At 45.0% G+C, this 26,125-nt stretch overlaps 1 long non-coding RNA gene across 2 annotated transcripts; it reads right to left on the bottom strand.

Moving 5' to 3' along the window:
- Positions 1 to 3,425: 3,425 nt before the first annotated feature.
- Positions 3,426 to 25,346, bottom strand: LOC147756177 (uncharacterized). 2 transcript variants are annotated; one of them, XR_015325654.1, is made up of 4 exons: positions 23,361 to 25,346; positions 19,148 to 22,934; positions 12,303 to 13,692; positions 3,426 to 3,739 (listed from the first exon to the last, which is right to left on the bottom strand). It is a non-coding gene; the product is annotated as an uncharacterized LOC147756177 (long non-coding RNA). The 2 variants fall into 2 exon arrangements; XR_015325653.1 differs by lacking the exon at positions 12,303 to 13,692 and having other exon boundaries at positions 23,361 to 25,314.
- Positions 25,347 to 26,125: the final 779 nt, after the last annotated feature.

Below are 26,125 nucleotides of genomic sequence, written 5' to 3'. Positions count from 1 at the left end.
CAATTCCTATCTATATGATGTTTCTATGTATTATATGGTTATATGTATATATGGCGGCTAAGGCGTTTTGATTATCAGTATTTAGCAACAGTGTTCTTCATTGTTTAGTTTTCCTGCGGCGTCGATCTCGTGGGTCCATTTGCCAGATGCTGGTCCTACTGTTGATAGACGGTGCGTCTGCGGCCGCTGTGGACGGATAATTCTAGCAGTGACGGATCCTGTGACGGCCATTGCCTCCCGTTCGCAGTTGCGTCTTACCCGTTCTATCCGTTGCTGGTCGTCGTGTAAGGTGACTATAGCAGCTCGTGTATGATCTATTTACGTTAGTGATGTAGTCGTCTTCATCAGGCCATAGCGTTATCTCACTCTCTTCGACGAACCGCAAAACAGCGAGCAGCAACAGTGGACCTTGCGTGGACACGGACAGCTTTGCTCATTCTTTCTATCGCTCTTCGCCACAGGCTGGGGCGGTCTGGTGCAGAAGACAACCAGAACGACGGCTATCCGCTTTTACCACCCTAGACGTTTTCGTGATCCAATTCCAGGTAATAAAGACCGGGAAAGAGCACGGGAAAGGAGGGATTGCTTGAGATAAAGACAAAAGGACCGTTCAATAATACTACTGCCGTCAGCAGGCACCAACTGAAGTGTGTGAAATGCTCCGCTAATTCCGTTCAATCCGTATACAATAGCCTGTCGCTGTGAGACATAATGCTACATTCCTGTAAGGCCTATTGCATCAAGGCTTCTGGCTCTCTTCACCCTTGTTTGCCTCACTTCATCCGAACAGCAACAATTAAGGACGAACGATCCGAGTTTTATCTTCTGATGTTTTTTTCTACGCGCAAGGTGCCAGAATCATAGCACTGAGAAAACATCACACTCTTTGTAACGTGTTTACGCCATTCGCAGTCGTAGAGGATTAGCCATCTGACTAGCAAGCGGTACTCTGTAATAGGGCGAAAAGAGGCTGGCTGGCTGGCTGGCTGGCTAGCTGGCTGGCTGACCGTAACATTAATCATATAAACAAGTATGTAATACGCATATATTAGTCTATCTTGACCAAGCGCTCGCCAGACAGCGCCGCCCTGTTTCGTTCAGGAACTAGTTAAGTGGTCAATAAACAGTCGTTAGTAGAGGTGTGCCTAACTTGCAGTTAATAATAAACGTGACATTGATGTTCCAGTAGATGCATGTAAATCGCATGCTATTCTGATGCAGTAATCTTAAAGATAGAATTCGAGGTAGACTCAGGATGGTCTCGGAAAGGATCAGATGGTGGTTTGAAGGAGCGAGGAAAAAGGCGCGCCATTCTCTCGTGGTTAAAAGCCCAGTAACGTTTTTCTATAAGCACCTTCCCGTTGTGCTGCATTCCGTTGGCTTATTCGTGCGCTTCGATGCGGCCATTTTTCATTGGTCAACAACGACGAATGCAGACTCAACGAGCCTCGAGTGCAATTCATGTGCGACAAAAACCTGTCGCAATCGCTCCGATGCCAAATTCTACACGAACAGAACCGTAAACAATTCGAACAAACGCATAGATTCTACACTGATCAGTGCGTACTCTCACCGGTCGAGGAACTCTGTCGCATTCCCTGAGGTGTGCCCATGTTTTATATAATGTTTGTGTAACCATATCTGCTTTGAGGAAGTTTCGGAAATATACTATTACACCATTTGTACCATATTTGTCAATGAAATTTTGTCAGAAAATAGGTTGACCGCGTTTTTTTATACAGTAATTTTTCATCTCTGTATAGTAGTCACATATGCGTTTACCGGATCTCAGCATTCCGATCAGTCGCTCTCAGCTCAGGCTAACTGCACTACGAATTCAAGGGCGATGTCAGACAGCTGTCGTTCGATACAGATTCTGCTTCATCGTTTCGTCAGTTTCCTCTTTTAATCGCCATGATATAGAAGGTCGCTATAGACTAGGGATCCGTCGTCGTCGTCGTCGTCGTCGTCGTCGTTGACTCCGATGTCGTTTTTATGCTCTTTATATATTCGGGTCGCGCGCCGGGGCCAGCGTCCGACAGCTGTTATCACTGCCACTGCTGTAGAAGGTGGCCAGCTTGTTGCCTTCGAAATTGAACTGCATTTAAGCAACATATATTTGTACAACAATCTCTCGCTATAGGCAATATTGCCTGATTTTTGGTTACGGCACCGAATGGCACCAGCATGAAGCCGGGGTTAATCTCGGCTCCGCTTAGTCCAGGTCGCCCTGGTCCCGGTCTGAACCTTTCCGTTTGTATCAGCTGCTTGTGCCAGGCATCAAGAGCAGATGGTGGTTCACCAGAATGCCGGTGTATTTCCATTTACTTCTATATACGACTTGCGATTTGATGGATGCCCTTACTGACGGTGTAAATACCAGCTACAGACACAGCAGCCATAGTAATACACATAGTCACTACAACGGTAACGTGATTTGCCGCCTGCGTTCTTCAGCATCGGTATAGATGAAACTTGCTTAAGTGTGCGTTGCCCTTGCAACACCACCATGGCGTTACGTAAGTCTAGGTTTCGATTTGAGGTTGACGAACCTTCCTTAACATTCTGCATTTGTTACACTATCGCTACCGTAATAAGTTAGGGCTAAACTCATTCAATACTTGAAAATCTGTAACCGGTCTTTCTGAACGAAATGAAAACGTGTTTGTTACGGTGAATCAAAGCCACGGCAAAATTATCCTCTCATTATCATATACATATACAGAAAGAATATATTTCAAATAACTGATAATTTCCGTTGAAGTCTTTCTCGATCCGGATGTTTCGAGCAGATACTGAAAGATTTTATTGTATTATATCGAACTTACCGTTTTTTTCCTCTGCGTTGACTCATCTTTTCGTTAGTTGCTCGTCCCTGCTGCTGTCGTTCTATCTAGACTAGACGCTTGTTAGCCTTTCTTACTCTCTGCGTTCAAGAAGCTCGGCGCGATCGATTCTCGCATTCTCTTCCGAGAAATGTCATCAGACACCGCCGAGTCACGATCGGCTGGTATCGTAACGTAATTAAACGACACGACGATTGGGGTTGACTGACAGGAGAGCTCGAGGCGACGCAGGTCCTAGCGGGGGAAGGGGGCAGGAGCGCAATTTGTTTCGAAGTTGGGGCTATTGTTAGACAAAAATCTTTTACTAGGATGCGCTCCGACCAGCGATCTACGTGTTCACAGTCGGCTTGGTGTATTCGCTCACTTAAAAACCTCTTAACCCTGGTAGTTAGGATTCCGTTTGCCTCTCATAAATTAAATCGACTTGTGGCTTGTTACGAAACTGTATTATTTCAATTCTTTCCCAGAAAACCTGCCTACGATGTATAGCAAGACTTGCACTTGAAGATTAGTTTTCTTCAAAAATAAGCCATCGGCCACAGCGCATCGTACACCCTACACTAACTGACAACAAAAAGCTGGTTTTTATTCATTTATTTGCACCAAAAAGTGGCTAAAGTTATTTACAGTTAGTAAGCATGGGCTGGAAACATCTTGCACAGTTCGCCGCTGGCCATATCAGTTGTGTACCGGCATTTGTGTTGCTTTCAAAGTAAAACGAACGGCGATAGAGGGCCGACGGCGTTGTATGATGGTGTCGTTCATTGAGGTTTGGCGCCTACAGTCGACCAGTGTTGTCCGAAGCTGTCGACGCCGACGACGGTGCTATCGAGCCCAGGATTGGATAGGCCGGCTCGCGCAGGCAGATCAGCAGCATGGCCTAAGGTTTCAATCTTTCAGGGGATCGAGTAAAAAAGAAAATAACGGAAGTTTTCAAATATGACTATTGCCACTCGGACACAACCGTGAAAATCATGTCTATTAATATATTTACATTTGTTTACCTATTTCTCTACGAAGGATATATCGCCCATTGCATTTACCTTGATAGCTGACCCTGTTTGTGTAAGTGGGATTTAAGTTTTTGTACGCAAACTTAAAACCAAGTACACTTTACAGATACTCGTATTCATATACTTTAATTCAAACCCAAATGCATTCACGCTATATACAAACGTTTTAGTAACTTCGAGGCATGCTAATATTAGTGACTTATGCGATTTGAAAACTAAGTAAACTTCATGCGGGGATAGAGCCTAAGGCTCGTGATTTTAGACCAGTTCCCTAGCCAAAAATATATCGTTTGATTTAATTCGTCGTATGTCACCACAATCGCTCGAACGACACTGTCGCAAGAGAACTATTGGATAAAGCGGAACAAAGCCAATACTTGGTTTCAAAATATGTCTTAGGCCACTGTATTAAAATGAACCACGCGGAACAAGAACAATTTGGCATCCATCTGAATGTGCGTATCGTTCTCAAGTGTATCTATGGAAGCAAACTAAGATATCTAAAACAGCATCAGTTCTTAGTACTATTGTTATTGCTTCCGCTACACGCAACCCTCGGTGGCAGAACTGGAGGCTTAGTCCTGCGGGACGCATAGAGCTCGATACTGGATCACGCTCGAGGCCGAGAAGATTGTCACGGCGTGAGGTGCCATCCAACATAAGTCATCTGTTCTGAATGAACGTAGATATTTAGTTAGTTTGTTTCCAACCAGAAGCCGATGTCGGCTGTCTTTGTTTGTTCTTTCTTGGTTTTTAAGCTTACCGCAGGCGACTTTTATAATTCATGGTCCTTCCCTCCCACACATAATGAGCAGATAGTCCAGTTATAATTTCGTCATTATTTGACATAGTAGACGATGTGTGAAGCGCCTTCTTTCTAACTACCAGAAGGCGCACACGTCCTCGAGCGCCAGTTACTCTGGTAGCAATAGCAACCGTCGTCGTCGTCATCGAAGTTGGCAGATTGCTAGAATGCTGTCAGCTAGAGTGCTAGCCTATGAAGCATGCACCCCAGTTTGTGCCGATTTGGACCGACGGCGAAAGTGGCTCCTAGAACGGTCGTCGATCACGCAGAAAGTGGCCGGAAGCAAGTATCGTCGCAACGAGTAGGTGGGTGGACAGCTATGGGCAGCTCAACACAAGCATCGAGGTCGACAACAAGGGTGGCAACAGGGATGTTTGCTGTGGTGATCGTCTCGGCGGTTATATCTACTGTCACATATGTTAATGTAGTTGCTGCTGCGAGTATTATGTATGGCACGGGATGCTGTTGGTAACTATGAAGGTGATAATTTAATAAAACTGCCACTATTTCGGCTTAGCCATCCCGGTGGCCACAGACTTAGCTGCTCTACGAAAGTCACAACAGAACGGCGAGAAGGGCGCTAGTGTACAAATTTGTTGGACTCAGACAACAGTAACAAGGGCTGCCGCCTGCTTGATGATCGATGAAGGTAATGCGAAACGTCGATGTCTATTTATGAACATCACTGCAGTGCGTATCGACGGCTCAAGCGAGCCTACGTGGTCAGTCTGCAACGTACGGACCCACGGACGCCTAGACCCGTACACGGACAGCCGAGCACGGCCGCATCGTACACGCTCATGAGGGTGATAGCCGGGCGATTGCATCTTTATCGCAATCCGCGTTCAGTTTAACGTATACAACAGTGTATACAGTTGTACAGCGAACGTGAATAAGCCATGATAGTTAGAGACATGCCCGCCTCCTTTTAAATTCCTTTTTCCTCCCCCGAACCTGTTTGATGGGTCTATGATTATCTACGGTTCGTCGGAAAGAAAGAATAGCAGAGATGCGGACTGACTTGCTACGATAATCTCACGTCAGGCCGTTACGGCGCACCGAATTAGTTTACTAGGTTGTGCCGAACGGCGAGTGAGAGTCGCCGTCTGGTTGACTAAAGCGATAACAACGACGGACGGCCACAACAAGAACAGCAGTAACAACCACTACGATTGCTGCGACGACGAAAATCCTATCCACAACGGAGGCATCAGCAATGCCAACGGGGCTTCTAACTGTTACTAGATAACCTCGAACCGATAGTTATCAGTCAACCAGTAGCAATCTTCAATCAAACATTTGACGCTTCTTTCATATAGGCCTTAATTTCCACGTTAATTAGATGCAGTAAATGTATGGCTACCTCAATTATACTGTCGTATTTTTTTACTGTCTAAATCAGGCTTACCGATGACAATACTTCTAATATTAGATGCCGAAACTGTCAAATCTTGTCTTCCATGGTAGTCAGCTTCGTGTATCGGTTGCGTGTACGGCGGCCCGTACGTGTGGCTGACTCGACGTAGTCGACAGCAGGAAAACTGGCTGGCACAATAAAAATTGCTCGACGAGGGTCTCTTCTACCGTAGACCATATACGGCAGGTCTTGGCCAGAGCAAAAAAGAGCCTTGTGGCAAGATGTTAGGCAACTGTCAGATCGTCTAACAAGAACGAACAGATGTCTGTCGACGTTCCACAGGATCATTTCGCAACAACTATGAAATCTTTGGTACCGCTTGACATACGCAGACACGACTGTGTTTACAGGTCTGCGTGTTGTATGTGGTAGTTCCTTGATGTTGGCAGTCATCGCAGGGCCACAAATCACCCCCAGAGAAAAAAAACAACCTTACTTTTATTACTTAATCAAGGTGAACGGATTTACAGGTAACACTGACGCTATTCTTCCATTCAGTATTGCTACTCTGACAGCTCGCGCTAGTTATTTAGCAGCTATCAATGCGAACGATTTCTGTTACCACTAAGAATGGCTACTCGGGTAGCGCTGACGGTCGAGGCAGCATTGGCAGCAGCAGCAGCAGCAGCACTGCAATGTCGACGACCACAGCAAACTGTCAGCCAGACAACTATATCCATCCTTGTATGCCTCAACAATGCACAATTATTACTGTCAATGAAACCGAAAATTCTCTCCTTTATTCCATCATCGTCGATGGCAGCGTGCTTGGCTGTGATATAACGTTGGGCTTAGTGGCGTTGAGGGTTGTGCTCTTGGTCTACCACGCACACAGAGCCCTGGCCGTGACAGGAAGCCAGGGTCAGACGGCAACAGCGGAATCAGAAGTTTCTGTTTGGCGGCTTACACGCTGGCTGGCTGGCTGGCTGGCAGCGTTGATCAGTAGCACTAACCGGGGCGGAAGGCAAGGATAGCCGAAGACTGGTCTCCAGCGTGGCGACGACGATGGCGACCGTGATGGCGGTCGCGGCTGGAAGACGGTGCTCACGGTCCCTCGCCCTTCACCGACCCTTCTTCCTCCCCCGCTAAAAATCTATACCGACCAGGCAAAGCATGCCCAAGGAGGAGCCTTTCATGGACCAAAGTCACAAACTGGCCTGCTGTTTTTTCAAGTTCTTTTTGCTTTAACTAGTACGTATAGCTGCTACTGTTGTTGCTGCTGCTGCGTTTACTGACCGATGGCGATGCCGCGTGAACAGCACAACATTGAGAAACAAGAACTTCAAACAGCCAAACAAACCGGTGGCCGTTGCCCGACAAGGACAAAACTACTAACAATAAACCTCCTTCTCTTAGATGGCCTGAAAACAGTGACTTTAAAATAAGCAGAAACACGCTTCGGTGGGTTGATCCAATGCCGTTGATCGACTAATCGCTCGCTTTGAGCATACCGTTTAACCGTGACAGCTGCAGTCCTTCTGCAGGGCCAGCCGAAATAGGGGCTACGACAACCGGACGAGCTGGAACACTCACTTGCTCTATAATGTGTTTGCGCGATCTTCTCTTAGCACTATTGTCATCATCATAATCGAGATCTAGCTGTTTATTGAAGTACGAAAAAAATCGCCCCATCGCCCGAATGACTGCTTGCCCAAATTCGCTATCATATACACTGCACTAAACCAAATAGTATTCGGGGAAGAAAGGTCACAGCCGTTACACGCGAACGGGCTGTCACTGACGTTCGAAGCTCTACGTCGCATACAGCAAAAAGGGAATCGCAATAGCGTTTTGAAGCCGATCGATCGATCGAATGACGCTATCAAATGGCGCGAGCGGAATGCTAGCGGGAAAAAAGCTGGCATCTATTGGTAGCGAACTGCGCCATTGAGTTCTAACCACAACGGCTCTACAAGGCAATAGCAGACTGGCAAAACTGGCAGATGGCAACCCTTGTCAGACTGCAGAATAGCCATTCTAGTATTAATTATGCTGTTAAAAATGCAAGCGGATCAGCCAAGTCTTTGCCATTGGTCTACTTGTCGATCGTAATCAACTCCTCTCTTTCTCTCTTGGTCAGTTGCGGTGCGCGTATGCCCCCCCATGCACGTATCGGATTTTCCGAGACGCCTAAAAATCGGGACATCTTGCAAAGTAAAGTCCTGTTTAGTATGCAACTATTTTTCATAGAAATAACATCGAAATGGGACATGTTCCTATTGACAAATCTTAATTAATTGATACTGGAAACCCTTGAAAAAAGATTTCATACGCGAAGGGGGCGAACAGGATTATCTGTGAACATATATACGTGATGAACAAATGGTAGCCTTATGTCATCAATGAAGTACTGCAACTGTGGGTTTCATATGTACGATGTATATATTATCTATATCATGTATAATCGATCTAGAAGGGTGATAATGCGTTCCGCCAGATGTAAAAGTAATAAGCATTGTCTTTGAGGTCTCTATTTTCCCTCAGTCTAGCTTGAGTAATTTGTGCGTTGAGTAATATATGGGCGAAAAATCTTGCCTATAGTTGAGAAACTTGTGCTGTGATAATTGTGAAACCTCACAATTGAACATCCGAAACCTGGCATCCTACAAAAATACGTGTAATTACGGTAAAATACGTGTAGGTAAATTACACCTAGAGACTGCTGATTGTGATTGCCGCTGTTATTACTTTTGTACAAGAAAATGCTAATCCATAGTCGTTATAGAAACAGATTGAAACATTCAATTGTGTCTCGGGCTTCACCCAGCGTGTATACATGTATATATATATACACGCTGGGTATATATACTTCGATAAACGTGTAGTGACGCGTAACTTGTCGCATCATTCGATGGAGATTCACGTTGAATCAAGTTTTATATACCGAAATTGATGTAGATTAGTTTCGATGGAATTTCTAGACAAAACGAGCACGGAATGGTACAAGCCAACTGTGCGCGTCACGGACGACACACGTGTAAAGCACGAAATCGGCACTACAAAATAACATGGTAGGTAGGTAGGCAAATGCTTTTGTCAAACATTTCTAGAGCTTGGTAGACCAGTTTTTGCATTACCCGTATGTAAGCAACGGTTATTTTCAAGTGTTACCAAGAACCAAACAACGATAAACGATATAGTTTCTATGCGTTTTGTGTTTTTCTTTTTGTAGAAGATAACATATTTGACTTTTTATTGATAGCAGTTTTTTACAGAAGCAGCTCATTGGTATGAAAAGCATCAGAGAATGGCAGCAACAGTTTGTGCTCTATATGAACAAATGGTCGTTACCGGCAGTCCTTCCGCTGGAAACTTCTACCAGTCGAGAACGGTACTTTGCCTGCTAGGATGTTCATTCGCAAAGGTAAAACAGGCGTGTTTGACATTTAGCAGCTGGCGGCCGGTTCCGGTTGCCCGCTCGATGCGGGTCCAGTGCCGAGCCCTTTGTCCGACAGTGAGTGTTCGCCGTGACTTCTTTTCCTCGTAGGCCTCGCTAGATAAAACCTGACTGAACCCCGGAGATCAGATTGGCAAACAGGCCACGTCGTAATGCAATTTTCGGAGTGATGACTGCGGCAGCAGCCAAGGTAGAACCGCTGGCACGAGGAAGCAGTAGTTGCGACTTACGGCCGGTGGCTTGCCACTGTCGCTACTGAGAGAAGGTCAGTCGCGCACAACCCTATAGAATCAGTCCCTCTGTCTTAACTGTTACTGCACCCGGCTGGGCGCTGCTAACGCTCTATCTGCCAGCTTCTGCGACTACTGTGTACATGGACCTTAGCGTAAGGAGGCAGGTCTCAGTGCCTGCTGGTCATGGTTTTCTTGACAGGGTCTAGGAAATCTCCGAACAAGGACCACAAATAACACGATGCTACGGCCCATAAGCAATGCTAGCAGCAACAGAAAAAGTAAAACCAAACGACAGAGCGAACGGGAGCGAAAAACGTTACAAGAGCATAGTCTGAACAAACTCTTCCACAATGACAAAAAGAAGAAAATGATCAAGCACTACACTATGCAATGTTAGAAGGGTCTTAAATAGAAATAGCAGCCGCACGCGATGACGTACACCATTTTCTGATCCTAGATAGAGGATAAAGTAGAACAAGGAGAAAGAGAAGACGGGCTAATCCTGTCCCACTCGACGAAAGGAAGGTGGGAGGCAGCGCTGTTTTGGCTCTTTCTAGCGACAACCAGCTTCTACAGCTGTATAGCTTTGTGCAGTTCAAGGCAGAGTGTATTTCCTCAGGTCCGCTCGATTCGCTCACTGCTTGTTCCTCTCGAAAGGAGACGACAGCCGAACTACTCAGTGGCCGGGGCCGTTGAAGACCCTACTTATGGAGTACTTGGCTACGGTTACTGGTTGCTGACTTTGTCCTGGTTGGTGTCTTGTTTGTCTTTTCTCTTCATGCGACATCATAGACAAGCTGGCAAGCAGCAGGAGGCCTCGCGCTGCTGCTGCAGCTGCTCCTCTGTTCATTATGACGCTTTAAATAGCCGATCGATGAGAGCGTGCGCGGGCAGGCAAGAAAAGAGAGGAAGCCGTAGGGCAAGCATATATACTATCACACTCATCCATGCACAACGCACATTCATACACACACACACACACAGACAGATACATAGTGAACCTCATAAACACACAGCCGCCCAGACGCATGCGACAACCACTACTGCAGAAGCCCTCACTGACTATACGTCGCTGTCTTAACAGAAGAACCATTGGCTACGTCAATGGCTTTGAGTGCTGTAGGCGACGATGACGACGGCCATAGCAGCAGGAGCAGCGGTGGCAGGACCACTCATTTCCGCAAGAAACCTACACTCGCAGCGGCGTTTGGATAGACCTGGGCCTAAGACGACTGTGGCACTCGTATAGTCTAACTGAGTTAACGAAAGAATCAATGAACGCCGAAATAGTAACAGCAGTTGCAACAGCGAGGACGGCATCGGTCGGCCGTTTGGCTTCTAGCGGTTGTCCGGTGGACTGAACAACCAGCGGGGTGTAGTATCTGATCAGACAGACCTGCCTGCCTATCTACACGGTCTGTTTGTTATTACTTCTCCCTCTTTTTTGCGGCCTAGTCATCCGGACTATTCACTTCGTCGCCTGCTTCGGGAAGGACGACCAACATATCGGCACTCCAGCACTTCGTCACCGTGCCGTATCTGACAGCCAGTTTACAGGCTTAAATCTGCGAAGAACGTAGCCTGTCGCTGACTGTTTCTGGCGTTCTACTTGTTCAGAGCTTCTGGCTAGTTCCACACACAAACGCACGCATAACAAGAATCGATCAGGCGGCCAGTCAATATTCAAGAATGAGTGTAGCCGAAGGATGGAACCGGACGGATGGACGAATGAAACGGCCTTCCCGATAGGCACAGCCAGATACTTCATGCTACTATTGCAGAACAAGCACGGGATAGAGGATTGAGTTGAGCGGCTGATTCTTGAGGGATTTGATCAACTTCGGCGGTCGGTGTGCTCGACTCAGATCCGCAAATGTTAGAAGGTCCAACAGAACCGAGGTTGGTCGACGACTATTTACAATACGCCCTACCTCGACGGGCTGATCGGGATATTTAAGAAGCTGCAGCAAGTGTTTCAGAAGCACGACGATAGCCTAAATCACGATTCAGAAGTGGTGGAGCCTTCCTGGTCGTCTCTCACCATTACAGCAAAGAGGAAGTTTTTTGTAGAAACCACCGTATGGAGAGATGAACAGAAGACAGAATAACCTTACCTGATAGGCTGCCATTTGTGTCGGTAGGCTGGCGCACATGGTTAATGCAAACCTAAGCTCACGAAAAACGCTAGCTTATGTAGTGCTGCTAGCTGGCAGAAGCGACCTGGTTGGGTGGCGCTAATACAGAGTTTAAAAATTTTCTTAAAAATAAATACTCGAGTATAATAGAAAAGAACTATAAATTTACAAATTATATTGCAAGGTTTAACAAAACTAGAACGAGATAGTAAAGTCTACTGTATAAGTCGATCTAACCAGATCGAGCCACCTATTTGCCGCTCTTAACAAAAGAAGAAAACGACTGAAAAGGCTAAAAATACACCAAGTGTTCGCTTTTGAGAAATCCTATTTGACAAGTATAAGTTTTTAAATAAGATTCAGTCTGTCACGATTGAATCGGCCTTTAGTAGGTCTACCCTAATGGGGTCGAATTTGTCACTGGTTTAATTTAAACTAAGCTAAATTATAACATACCCGGTAACGCGATGACGCTTAATCAGCTTTTCTCTTCTATTCGATAGTATTAGGCCAGTGGGGTGGTTGGACACCCAGTGAATGAAGAAGCGTCACTTACATTGACCCGCCGGTAAACCAATATACAGACAAGCACCATCTGTGCAGCAATAGGAGTTTGGCCTAACGGTGAGAGCAATCTCGACACGCAGGAGGCTCCCAACTTATCCGAGCAGCGGTGTCGACCTGTCTTGCTTTCAGCACTAGCGTCGCAGCTTTCCTTCGAGTATCAAAGCGACACTGAAAGTATTGTTAACGAATAAACCTAGGCCAGGTTCAGCTGATACAGACAATTTTAGTACGTTTAACATAAACGCAAGCTTTTCTTCTTGGCACTAGAGAGGACTGGGGCAAACGGCAGTTAGCGTTAACAGTCTTTTCCGAATCTTTTTCATCGAAGAGTGAATAGCACTCACCGAGTGCGTATACGAATAGCCGAATCGAAATCTCGATAGTTGTAAGAAAAGAGCCCATCTTGTTAAACATTAGGCGGCTGATGCTAAAGTCTACGAAGTCAAAAGGTGTCCTGTTTTGGTTCGACCCAGATCCTGTTTTTCAGGTTATTAGGCTTCTTGACCTGTTACACTTGTTAGATAGAGTATTTACCGCCATCAGTTCGTTAAGGTGTTATGCCCTGCTCAGCTGGAGATAGCTATTGTGGTAGATCGTAGCCGTCCATGTTTCTCCGACTGGTCCGGGTGTATTGCCTTTGCTTGACGCTCCATTCGATATCCAGTAAAATTCATTTAAATTGTCAGAAAGTAACGACCGCTTTGTCCATCGGTCGTTGAATGTCTTCACTAAGTACACGTTTTCATGTACAAGTATCGGCACCTCCAATCGTAATATCATATCATAGCTATCCAGTTCGAACAATTAAATTCTAGCCGACCTCGGTGTGTGTCTCGATTACTTTTTCATCACAATTAGTTCTCCATTTCATGAAGTTTTTAGAGCTTCTCTCTGAACTTCCGCTCGTATTTGTTACGTCTTTTTTTTTTATGGATATTTTATAAACAGACATGCCGTACGTTCCGGTCAGGGTCACAGGTTGACAAAACGTCTGTAGCGAAGGAGAGAGACATGCTAGGCGCGCTACCAAAAGCGACAGTAAATTGTTCTGACCGTCCGGGTAGATTGGAAACCGACATCGTACACGAGGAGTGAAGTTACAATGGGGGCAATAGCGACGAGACACGAAAGATAAACGTTGCCGAGGAGACAAAAAGGACGCAGCAGCAGCAGCAGCAGCAATTCTCCTTGACGGATACTGACGGAACTGACAAGGAAATCGACGGCGACAGGCAGTGATCTTGGACGCTACCTCCGTTGCGCAGATCGTCGACCGAAGCTAAAAAAGAGAAAAGAGCTAGAAAGATGTAGGGTTACAAAAGTTACGACAGTCAGTACTATCATAGACACTGTACGTCGCTATGAGGTGCCTGTTTTCCGTCGGCTTGTTGCAGGCCTTTAATAGCTAACAAAAGCAAAGCCGGATAGATTTAGCTGCTCAACAACAACAACGACTACGACCACAGGCCAGCAAAGACAACAGGCCAACCTTGTAGATCGTTTCCTTTGCCGCTTCTGGTCGATGGCACGTTGTTATCGGGTAAACGGTGTAGCCTACGGACGGTCGCCGAAGGGAGTATAGAATACCTATATCGGTCCGACCCCGTTCGCTCTTGCTCACTTTCATGAAGCCAGCGCTCGTGTTCGACGACGTGCTTCGCTATCTAGCGAACGCCGTGTTTTCCGAGCCTTTCGCCTTTTTCTCGAGCAACACAACAGCGCCAGCAACAGTTAGTCTCAGGAACGAGTAGGTGCTCAGCAGGTAGCGGAATCAGAGGGAGAGAGAGGGCTTTTGTCCAGTTGACGATGATAAAGAAGATGAAAAAAACAGTCGGTAAAGAGGCAGCGGTGGCTATGGGTAGTGGTAATAGTAGTGAAGCCGACACGGTCCGGCTGGTATTGCGATACTCTGTAGTGTCTGTGACTCAACATCGAAACGAATACATAAGAGCAACGAAAAGTGACAACCGCAGCTGAAATCAGCCCATTGAGCCGTCTACGAGCTTCGCATGCTTGGCCAGGTGGAGAGCCAGCAGGCTCTGGGTACTGGCGGGTGTCTAGTACTTCTGGCATAGGACAAAGCACAGGGCAGAACCCGTCAAGTAAAAGCACAACACATAGCGCCATGCCAGCCAGTCAGCCACCAGACGGCGAACAACTGTCAAAATTACTTGGGGCTCCACCGCGACAACTGCCGAGTCAGACATGCCGTTACGCATATCATCGCTAAGTATACAATCGCAGTTGGAGCGTAGACCGTGCCTGTGTTGGCCAGCGTATGAAGATGTTCGAGGACGCAAAAACACAACAGAGGCCGACAGACGCCAGTAGAAAACGAGAGAAAACAAATCGAGTGTACACATGAAGCGCAAAATAGACTTACACTTCAGTGTCTGCCTGATGAGTTCAAAGATCGCCAGAGCACAAATTTGTGTAAGCTTAGAAAGCTTCTTACAGACAAAATGACCGCGTATTATTCCCTGTGAGTGTAGATATACGGCTATAAATACATGTATAGATTTGTATGCGAACGTCAGACGGTAGTTTCTGAGTAGAACGAAGGCAGTGGATGTAAAAAGCTCGAAAGGGTGGCCATAAGCCTCCGGTCATCAAGCCATCAAGAACTGAGAGGCCATCAAGAACGGAATCGAAAACTTTCAGTGAATTCTAAATTAAACTAAATTCTTTCTAGAACACTTGGTTAACTATTTTAATTTTTCTCGCTATTTAGTAGAAAGCAGACGCCGAGATCTTTGTTTGGAGTTTGGTTATGAATGATTCATACTACTAAAGGCAAATCTTTTGGGAGCTTCCGCAACGATTAGGGAAATGTTGCCCGGCTTTTCTTACCAACATTATTGTTGTCTTTGTGAGTTAGCTCGCACCTCATCTGTCTCAAGCACCGCTCTGCCGGCAGGTGACACTTCACTCGATACTCGCCTGATCAGACTGCCAAAAACAGCAGCTGTCGTCCTCTACGCGGAATTCCCTAAGCATAGTTCTTCCCTAATCGTTTGAGGCACTTCTTCGAGAGTTTGAATGAACGATCTGTCGCTGCGCACATGTGCTGGCGAGAAACTGCCAAATATTTTTAGTGTTAGTAAGAGATTCTATTTGGACGACTGTTTGCTACTAAATATTAGATAAGCGTAGAATAAACTTATGCATAAAAATATCTCATAGTAAAGTTAGAAGGCTTGCGTTCCTAGAAAAAGCATAAATAAATAGATTTAACAAGAACTACCTATCTGGTTACGATCCAATTTTTTCATCAGTTATCAGATTGTGATTCAAAACAAGTTGATGTTGTATGTGTGACTGTTGTTGTACCATGACGGTGCGTTCTTGATACAGAGGAAGTTGGTGACGTTTCATTGCTGTGACAAATCAAAGCAGCTCGACCACTTTATTCACTTCGGAAGAGTTCAATTGAGAGAATCTTCCCCACAGGTCTTAACATGACGAGGCCACTTCGTCTATCACTTCTGTTGACGGCGCCCATTAAGAAAACAGCTAATATTTACCCCACACAGCAGAAAAACACATCGATTAAAGATAGCAATCGGCGGTTCGCTGGGCCTGCTTGATCAACGGGCCGTTGCTTGGAATCAGACCCAGTCTTCCAACCTGGAGTTCTAGGGTGCTTAGAACCCGGCAACAGCTATTGTACGGTTTCACAATGGCTCCAGCTGAGATCATTTACTTTAAAAGGTAAAGTTGATCAGACAAAGACTCTTCGTTTCGTTTGCAGACGGTGGACGGACTTGGCAGATTATCCTGGAAAGCGCCACTTGTCACCGATAGCTTAAAGCTGTTTGTCGCGAAAAAAAAAAAAAAAAAAAAAAAAAAAGTAAATAATACCGTGTTTTTCAAGAATATCTGTCTGGCCATCTTAGAATAGGCTATCGATCTACGCCAAATAGAATAACAGAGGAGTAACTACAATTCTTTTTTTTAATCCATTCTTGTTTACGTCATCCAGCCTGTTTAAGAGCCCTATAGAAACCATCCTTCTCACACGTGAGCCTGCACGAACAAACGACAGCGACTAAGAGTATTACAAGGCGCATCAGTTTGAATTGTCCCAATGCAAATCTTCTACGGTCTCGATTATCGTATATCATCAGTACGGCTATTATGTGTGCATGCGTTTACTCTACGAGCATCCTCAGGATCGTAAACAGGACAATCGGCCTCGTTCTAACAATGAGTACAGATTTTTGGCGAAATGGCGCGGCCGTACGTCGAAACAAAACATGTCACGATTTCGATTTCTCTTCTCTAATCAGAGCGACATATTGGAACGATGGAGCAACGGCGACGCCGGACTCCACTGAACCTCTTGGCGTTCCACTTATTTTTCAACTTACTATTGTAGTAACCTCTACTACTAGGATTTATCTGTGTATATCAATCACGTACTCGATGCTAACGAACAATCCTGTAACGAAAGTAACTTCGAAGCACAGTATCAACGAAGATAATGATTCGGTATGTGTAATGGGGCGTATGACTCTAGAAGGCGTATTAGCCGGAATGAAACTCTGTTCTACATTTGGAAAACTAGGCTCATGGATACATCTACGCACTGGAGTAGACATGAGGTCAAAGGATCCGTTTGCTTTAACTTGACGTACATTCGTATCGTGACGTACGTGCTGCATTAGGCATTTGGGATCAATATTCAGGTACAACTGTTATGTATCTTACCAGTTACATTGTAAGTGAATTGGCCTCTTAAATGAGAAGCAAACTCCCCTTACTTGTTTAACTTGTATATATACGTAAAACATGAACCGCTAACATAACATGGTCTTGAGGCTCAAAGGACTTTTCATAAAATCTAATTCAATATCTATTCCTTCTGTTCTTTTCTTTCGTTGAGACTAAAAAAAAAAAGAGTTCTGTATATTGTGCTCGCCTCTGCTCGACCAAATAAAGAATGAAGACGGGCAATTCGATATAACCTAGTTTAGCCTAGGATCATTGCTTCAGGATCGTTCCGTTTTCTGGCGCTGTCCTATTGTGGCTGCTACCGCCGCACGAGATCATGCTGTAGCCGATTTCGCTGGTTTTACCGCCTGCCAGCAACGAAAACACATGCCGCACGCCTATAAGACACAATGGTCGACTCGACATCACTGCCGCTTGTCTGACAATCGCTATCGGCAGAGTTGGAATTGACTAGTGGCGACTACTGCCACTGGTGTTATAGTTTACTGTTTCTACTGGTCGACCGATCGGGCCTCCATCCCTCTAGCACCGCTGCATGACCTGTGAGCTCGCCACCTTATACATAGTTCAACTCGAGCTGCCGTCTGACAACCGGCCGCATAACGGCAGCGTATTGCAGAGGCTCGAGGCCACGTCGAGAGAACGGTCGGCGACAACCTTAGCTTACGACTACTGTGCCGCCGGCTGCCGCCGTTACATTTAAAAGAACCTCTCTTCGCTTGGCTCGATCGCCGTCGCCGTGGTCGGTGTCGATCACCGGCAGCAGCGACTGCCTCGTGAGACCTTCGACAGACGCTGGAGCGCTACCGTCGCCGGATTGATATAGTACGATGGGCCTACATATCTCGCTGTCGCATCGAGCAGCAGTGGTAGCCGGATCTGTTAGTATTAACTTTGATGTATGCATGTGAATAGAGGCAAACGTGAAACTAATGGGACAATAGCTTAACTAGAATATGGAGTACAGGACCAGAGAAACTTCTGTTACTAATGCAGGCGTTCAAAGATATGCGTTATGATCATTGCCTTTGTGGCTTATTGGTTTTATGGGTTCGCTGCTAGCTGATATCAGTCCGCATGCTAACTCAGTGAGTGACAGGACACATGACGCATTCTTCAAATCGGCCCAACTGCCCTTCGGCACATTATTTTGCGTCGGCTGGAGCAATGCACGCAGAGGCACTTGCGTTCCGACCCATCATCGTGCTAGTCGAACGACCTTCTAGACTCTTGTAGGCCGACGAGCATTAGAAATACATGTTATATCGCTAAGACCGAGAAAGCATAGGAACTCGTTCTCCACTTTGCACTCATTCTAGAAACATGCCCGAAACGGAATGTAAGCTCGTAGATTTTTGCTGAGACAATATGATCTTTTTTTTTTTGACATATACTTTTAAGATATACTGACATGATTCAACAAACTTTTGTTTAGGTTAACAGTATCCAACTTGGATCGATGTCGACAATCCATATCACTACCTATTCTATGCCTTTCTCTCCGACGACTTTACCATTTATCGCCTGTCCAAATCAAACAGCACTTGAAGATGATAAGCAGTAGACACTGATTGCGCATCAATCCCGGCCGACGATAAAGAGCCGCGGCTGTATGATTCGCTTGTTTACGAGAGTCTCCGTCTTCTACTTGAATTCTCCCTATCCAACTCTATAGTTTAAGCTTGTGATCGTGATATCAATGACATGAGACACGTTCTGCTGACGTGACCGGTTCATCTAACTACTAAGTCAAAATTGGCTCAACAGCAACAGTTGATCGCGGGAGCCGATTGAAACATATATCTCTTTTCTGTTATTTTCTTCCCCTCCCGCAACTGCGCTTGGTCCTTTTTCGTCTCGAGTAAGAGAAGTAAGGAACTAGCTAAAATGGAGCAGCCTAAATAGATGCAGAAAGGTCCAGTCAAATAAATATATGATCGTTCGCTTGGCTTTGCATCATTGAGACTATTCATTATATATAAATATATATATATACATACATATAACTGTTGTTATTGTCTGGTCATCTCCTCGATCAACTCTATTATTTATTTCCTGTTTTTCTGTTGCTGATTTTGCACTTCTGGAGAAACCGTGGTTGTGTGCGTTTTCTTCGTTGCACGTACAAATTCTTTATGGCGCTAACGCAAATAAACCAGCCGCGGGTCCTCGTAGTTGAAGGGTCGTGAACTGCGCGAAAGTAAAGCTTGAAGATATTTGGAGCAATCTGCTGACTCCCTCCTTACTGGTCCAGATCGACTTAGGCACTTTACTCTCAGCCTCGGCGCCTTGACCTACCGTAAGCTAATCTCAGCTTCGTATCTACTTTCTGTCGGCCCAGCAAGGCGACAACCTGAGTTTTATTGAGTCGCCTGTTCCAGCCGAGTAGCTAGTTACCTCCACCGAAAGTGGCCAGCGCTTGTTTCTCTTTTCCATTCTAACTGCCTTTTCCCTATTCAGCGGTTACATTTCGGTTGTTTTCATCGTCGCTCCCTTTGCTGACATCAGTATTAGCTGCTTCATGTTCCACTAATTCAATTACGGATCCTGTGTGTTGAACACGCATAAACACTCACTTGCACATTGTCATGCAAAGAAGACGCCGGCCGAAGCACACAGCGGCATCTATCCTAGCACAGTAGTATTCATTTTAAAGATCTGTTGTTCATTGCAGCTGGAGTAAGGCCGCTCTTTCGGACGATGGTGGCTCGAACATCGCTGCCATTGGTGGCGGTGCATCGTAGCGATCACGTCATGCCGGCCGAAACGGGCTGGAGGTTCCATGTCGCGTACTTATCCATGACTCATCAAGATGAGGACGCCACAAGAGAGCTGGCCAAGGGCTAGGGATCCAGTCGGTGCAGGCATCCATCGCAGAAGGCGTCCCACCTGTGTCAATATTATACAGTGATATCGCAGACTACCGTGACCGCTGGCACCATCCGCTGTACTTTACCAAACAACAACTTCGCCACAATATCACACTACTACGACAGTGTTTCGTGACGACTCATCCATGGGCAAATACTGGATCATCACTAATTATATCAATGCATACTAATATAACGTGAACCGTAACACTTGTAAGGGAACTTGTAAGGCAGTCAGGCCAATGCGTCCTAGATAGGATCTAAGTCTGCCAATGAGAGTGCCAAGAAAAGGTCCCCGCTGCAAGGAGCCGTCATATTTATCACCGCTATCACGGTAGATGTGACACGGCCATGTAGCAGGTTTATCGTCGAATGAGACACCAGCTATTTATACGAAACGGACACCTAAGATAGAAACCAATTCAGTGGATAGTGCACAACACACGTAGTAAAGGGGTAGATAAATAATTATACTTTTTTTTTTTTAAATGCAGTGTTCTTAAATGATTTATTAAGGTTTTAGTATCTTATTTTTCCGCATATGATCATAGCCAAGGCCAACTTCAGTGATACTGCTCGTGTCTCAGAAGTCGCTGCTTATATATATATTGCTTATATACATATATATACACATGTATGGTCCTTTACCTGTACATGTTGCCTGATAATTTTAATGAATAAAATCATTAGAACTCTAGCGCGGTAATAATAAGGACTGGCCCATAGCAGCAAGTAATTGCCAACAAGAGACAGTCATAACACTGTCTAAGAGCTACTTTCTTTTCGCCTAGGCGCTTGTCAATAAGTCGTAGCGTGCCATCAGAATAAGTCTGACGGTTTACAGGAATGATGATGCACGCACTGTGTCATTCAGTACTGGGTTTCCGTTTCTGGCCCACGTGCAGTAGCCCCAAAATCATGTGTGTTGGCAGATATGTTGCCAAGAAGAAGAAGAAGAAATTTGGGCTAATTTCGCTTAATCGGATGATAGGATATGTATACACTGATACCTATAAACCTGTAAAATTGAATTTTGTCAGATATGAGGAAGCTGTATCTTTCTTCCCTGCACGATATTACATACAGATTTTAGAGACAAACAAACAAGCAAGCGAATGACAATACAGGTGCGCAATACAATTGGCTTTATATGCTTGTGTATATATATATATATATATGAGTATATATTATAATGAATGCCGTCACTCGACTAAATGGATAAGGTTTTATATTGAATACTTTATGGCTTTACCATTGGTGATGGTCGCTTACCAAAGAACAGGTTTTTTTAGTCGGTTACTTTTTGCTCTATCATTGAGACGATCTTGTTTAAACTAATATAGTGGCCAAATACTTCTAAGAGCCATTATCTATAGAACTAGTTCTCATAAGGGTATAGCAGTGCTTTATGTAGGCCGATGTTCACCACCCATCGTCATACCTGGCTTACCCGTGACAGAAACTTGGTCCGTCCGAGTAATCTCCTTCTCATTCGAGTTTTTTTTTTCCCTATGCACCACTCTGAGTGTTACTACAGATGCTATGCCCACATCACTGAAGATCAAACTGTTCAAAAAATTGCGCTGTTTCTTTCACTTTCATATTTATATATAGTATATAAATAATAAGCCTGTCCCCATATATCTACTGCTCCAGTTGATGCGTTTTAGGCTTGTATAGTTGCAGAATTTATCAGTTTCAACTTCTGCACGTAAAATAATTGTACTTCATTGTACAGTTACCTAGGAAAGGTATAGCAGCTCGTTAGAATCTACATTCATTTTAAAACTTAATGAAATAGATAGAAAACAGGAAAGTGGACGTTACAAATAGGTTTTCTCATCGATGGAACTAGTGTAAGTTCGTGTCGTCGTCGTCGTTGCTACCAGACAGCTGTCCGTACCGCTGTCATCCGTACGCTAGATAGTAATATTGCTATTATTAACAATGACGCAATTGTGCTTTGAGCTATAAAACTTGAGAGGGAAAAAATAAAAGAAGCGAAAAAATCTGATAGGACAGAAATGGTGGCTGAGGCTAGATGTTAACCTAAGGATAGCTTTTTTCCACCGAAGGAGTGTGCGTAAAAAGAAGGACGATCAACTCGAAGACAACTATGCTGTTGTTGCATTTTGACTAGCTCCTAGCCATAGAGGTGGCTACTAGGTCCAATAGAAATGCCACTGGTCGACACTATCATTATTTAGTTGCATCAAAGGGTAAATAGCTCTGGTGGCCAAAGCCGACGTCCAAGTTCTCTGTGTGTTCCTACTGTGTCTGTCAATAGCATCCTGCACCCCACCTAAAGTTAAACTGGATTAAATAACTGAGTTATGGTTATTATTATTAGTGCTATTATAGTTGATCGCCTATTTGAGTCATCGTAATTAAACCGCTGTTTCAACTGCGTCTCGTAGACCCCACGTGGGCGGCGCCGATCACAGCCGACTCAGCAGAGAAAAGCACCTCTACGATGCCACACGAAGTGCGAGAAAGAAAAAAATATACCTAGGCATAAAAATAGGTCCAAACAGAACTAGCACGAGCGAAAGGAAGTCGCACACAAATATAGAAACGCTTTCGATTAAGCAGAACAACTGACCGCACCACAGCTACCTGCTTGCTCCACACAACTTATTAAACAATAGATTGCCATTATCGTCGACGCTGCGTTTCAGTCACGTTGTTTATGTCTGGACAGTAAACGTGTGCTACACAGTCTACAGTAAAGATTGGAAAGTGTACACGGAGAGTGCGCGTTGTTCGTGTACGGTATACGGCGACCAACGAACGGCGATATGCTCGCTTCCCTTGTTGTTTGCTAGAGCTACGAGCTGACTGATGTTGTTGCTCGACGGCCTTCTAGGGGCACGATGGGCCTACCGATGAAAAGACGATCCACAACATGAACCAGGCACTGTTGCAATTAACAAAAAGAAAAAAGCAGAGCCAGAGAGGGGAAAACGGTGTGAAATGACGCGGTTCACAAGTTAATGGAAAAAAAAAAAAAAAAAAGTAATTTTACCTCATGTCTCGATTATGGTCACATGTACCACGAATAAGCCACGTGCTTGTTCGACAAAGAGGTAAAATGTTTCATCAGCTAGTCAGGTTTCTAAAACATTGTAATTATAACATGAATATATCTTTTTTGGGTAGGAACGTTCGTTAGTTGTGAATGTCGGTGAGACTCTTGCTTTTTTTTTTGTGGTTGCTTGCAATGAGCGACATATAGGTGAGCTATAAGTCGAGAAAGGAAGGCAGGGTGTGAACATGCGGACGCCTGCGACAAGACGTGCCAAATATATTTGCTATATTCTTTTTCGTTGTGTAAAGGATTCACCTTTGATTGTCGATCGGAATCCTTAAACTTTAGGTTGATGGTACCAAATGGATGAGGGGTTGGTTTCGGGTAAAATGTAGGAACGTGTCAGCACGACTTTTATGTTGCATCCACTTACAGCCATACTCTATATAAAGCTACATTTACTATTTATATAGTGTAATATGAAAAACGGAGGCCAGACTAACAAGAGAAATGCTCTACAGAGTCCGTGGTCGACTATATTTTTATACTGCAACACGACCTTGCGAAACATGCGACATATAATTAAATGGGACGTTTATCCGAAACGTTTCTCGATACGTGAACATCTGTGATCATTGTTTATACAGGTAGCAATCAATGTTGTTGGGATCAAATTGGGGCTGACTACTAGCGCTTTCCCATAGTTAATTCAGCGACTATTGGCGTATTTGTTTTTGTTGTATTGCAGACGATTTCGGCGGAAAGAACTCCGATGGGAGTTCAGGCGTGCATGCCGCCGTCTGGCAGGGGAGGTGAAACACCATTGTTTCTATTATTGATAAATTGAAATTAACCGCCTATCTCTAACCGTGCTTAGCCCTTGATTATAAGCTTGTTCTCTGGTTCTGCGACTGCAGCTACAGACTATTGCTGTTTTGCTTAAGATGATTTCTTTCGCCGTAGCATCTCATCTTATCGAAGTACCTATTCTTGGTTCGATTTTTCACGTATCTAACGAATGCCACCGCCCCACATGGCGCATTTGGCCGATTCGTTGTCCTTGAAACCTTCGGAGTTCACTCTCGGCTCAATGATACCAGCCGTTGGTTCTCTATTTGTCTTTATATTGCCGTTCCTTGACTGCATTCGTAATTGGCGTCTCCGGCCTCAGTGAGAAGCGCGCGAGCGAGGAGTAAGCACACAACGCATATACGAGGTTTCACGCTCCATTGCGAATGTTGTGGGCTCGTTGAATCGTTAGTTACAAGCATACGATTAGTTGAGGGAAGCTTTCCGTCAGGGTCTCTCTGTAGCATTGGATAATGTTTGCGAGAGCTCATTTTCCCCCCTTTTGGCAGATTTCTTTTGCCTCGTATATCTCGATGCAACCGCAAGCGGAGAGAGAACAAGGCCATGGCCCTCGACGTCAGACAACGAATAATAAGCGAATGAGCAAGCTACCTTGACAGCCATGGCTGAGTGCGCAGCAGGCATAAAGCGTCACCGTATCACTTGCAGCCTTAATGGCGTCCGTGAACAAACCGTACGGGAGAGACTGTTCGCTTCCTTAACAAACATATCGATGTCGCTCCGCGGTGCTGCCTCTAAACAAACACGCTGGCAGCTACGACCATATCTTTTGTTAACACGAGTAGGCCTATGGGCTTCTGTGTTCGGTAGTAATGATGTTGTTCGTGGTGAACTCTACGTTCGATATACACACAAGCACCATTTTGCTAATTCCTATAGTTTCGTTAGCGATCGGTTACGGCTACAAACTCGGCGGCACGTCACCGCCGTTAAACAGCTTACACCCAAAAATCTCACTAATCACTGCCTGCTTATTCACCGACGGTCCTTTTACTCTGTTCGCCGTAGCGCGCGACGCCGTTTGTATGTGATGGGGCAGACACCCGACACGGCCAATCGTTAGTCAGTCAGCCAGCCATGTGGTCACTGCAGACTTTGCCTGTTTTCAACAAAAACAACGACAGTCGGATCGCAATAGGACTTGTGTCAGTATAAAAAAAGAACTGCGCATGCGTGCCGCCTTTCTGAACACGTGCTCACGTTCGTCCTGCTGCTGCTGATGGCGGCGGTAAGCCTCTGCTTGACGGGTGGGCGGCTGTGATGGCGCGAATTGGCACATGTGTGTATGTTGGCGCTAATCATTACCGTAGAAATTTCGAATTTCGCCCGTCAATCTATCTGAACGCCCGCACTACGCGTTGCTTCTAGTGTTCACAGGTAATTGCTACTGAACGGTAAGAATAGGACCGATGTGTGAGTTTTTCCGCGTGTCCATTCGCAAACAACCAACAACGTTTAGAAGCAAAGCGTCCTAAACTGTCGACTGTAATAAGAAAAATGGACAAACAATAGCAAGTAGGAACCACGCTTTGAGGCGCGCTTGGGAAGAAAAATAGAGGGGATTAAGATTTTAGTTGTCATATAGTAGGCGCATAGATAGGAATGCAATCGGCACCGTGCCGAAACAAAGGGGCGTCACGTGTTGCTGCGAAATTTTATACATATTGTGTAGTAATAATTATGTCTTTACAATATACAATATATATATATATATATATATATAGGGGAATCTATCTTTTTGTCAACTTTAATTAGGCTTTCATTTGTTCCCTTTCTTCTGCCGCTTTTTCGCTTACAGAATTTAGTTTTGTTTTTAGCAAGGTCCTTGCGCTGCAATAAATATATTGAAATAAAGAATGATTTCTACCTTGTAAACAATCGTGGTGCCCCACGATCATTACAGTTGTACAGAAACACATTAGCCATTATTAATAAAGAAAGGACGTCCTTTAATTTTTTTATACTGTCCTAGAATGGATAGACCTGCTTTTCTGTTCATTCCTAATTTTCAAAATAATGACAGAAAACCAAAGCACGTGACAGATTTGAAATTTACACTTGGTAGTTCTTGACTCCGTCTGTCCCGATACAGTTGACAGATTCCGCTGACGACATCTGAAAGAGAACGAGCATGTGTCGTCATGAGTTTAACGGTCTGGCTACGGGATTCTGCTTCTCTTTCTGTCCCCTGCCCCCTGGTTTTGTGCGCC

The sequence above is a fragment of the Varroa destructor genome, unplaced genomic scaffold (assembly GCF_002443255.2).
Source record: "Varroa destructor unplaced genomic scaffold, Vdes_3.0 BEIS01000004.1, whole genome shotgun sequence".
Classification (NCBI taxonomy): Eukaryota; Metazoa; Arthropoda; class Arachnida; order Mesostigmata; family Varroidae; genus Varroa; species Varroa destructor.
This window is presented reverse-complemented; position numbering and strand designations above follow the sequence as displayed.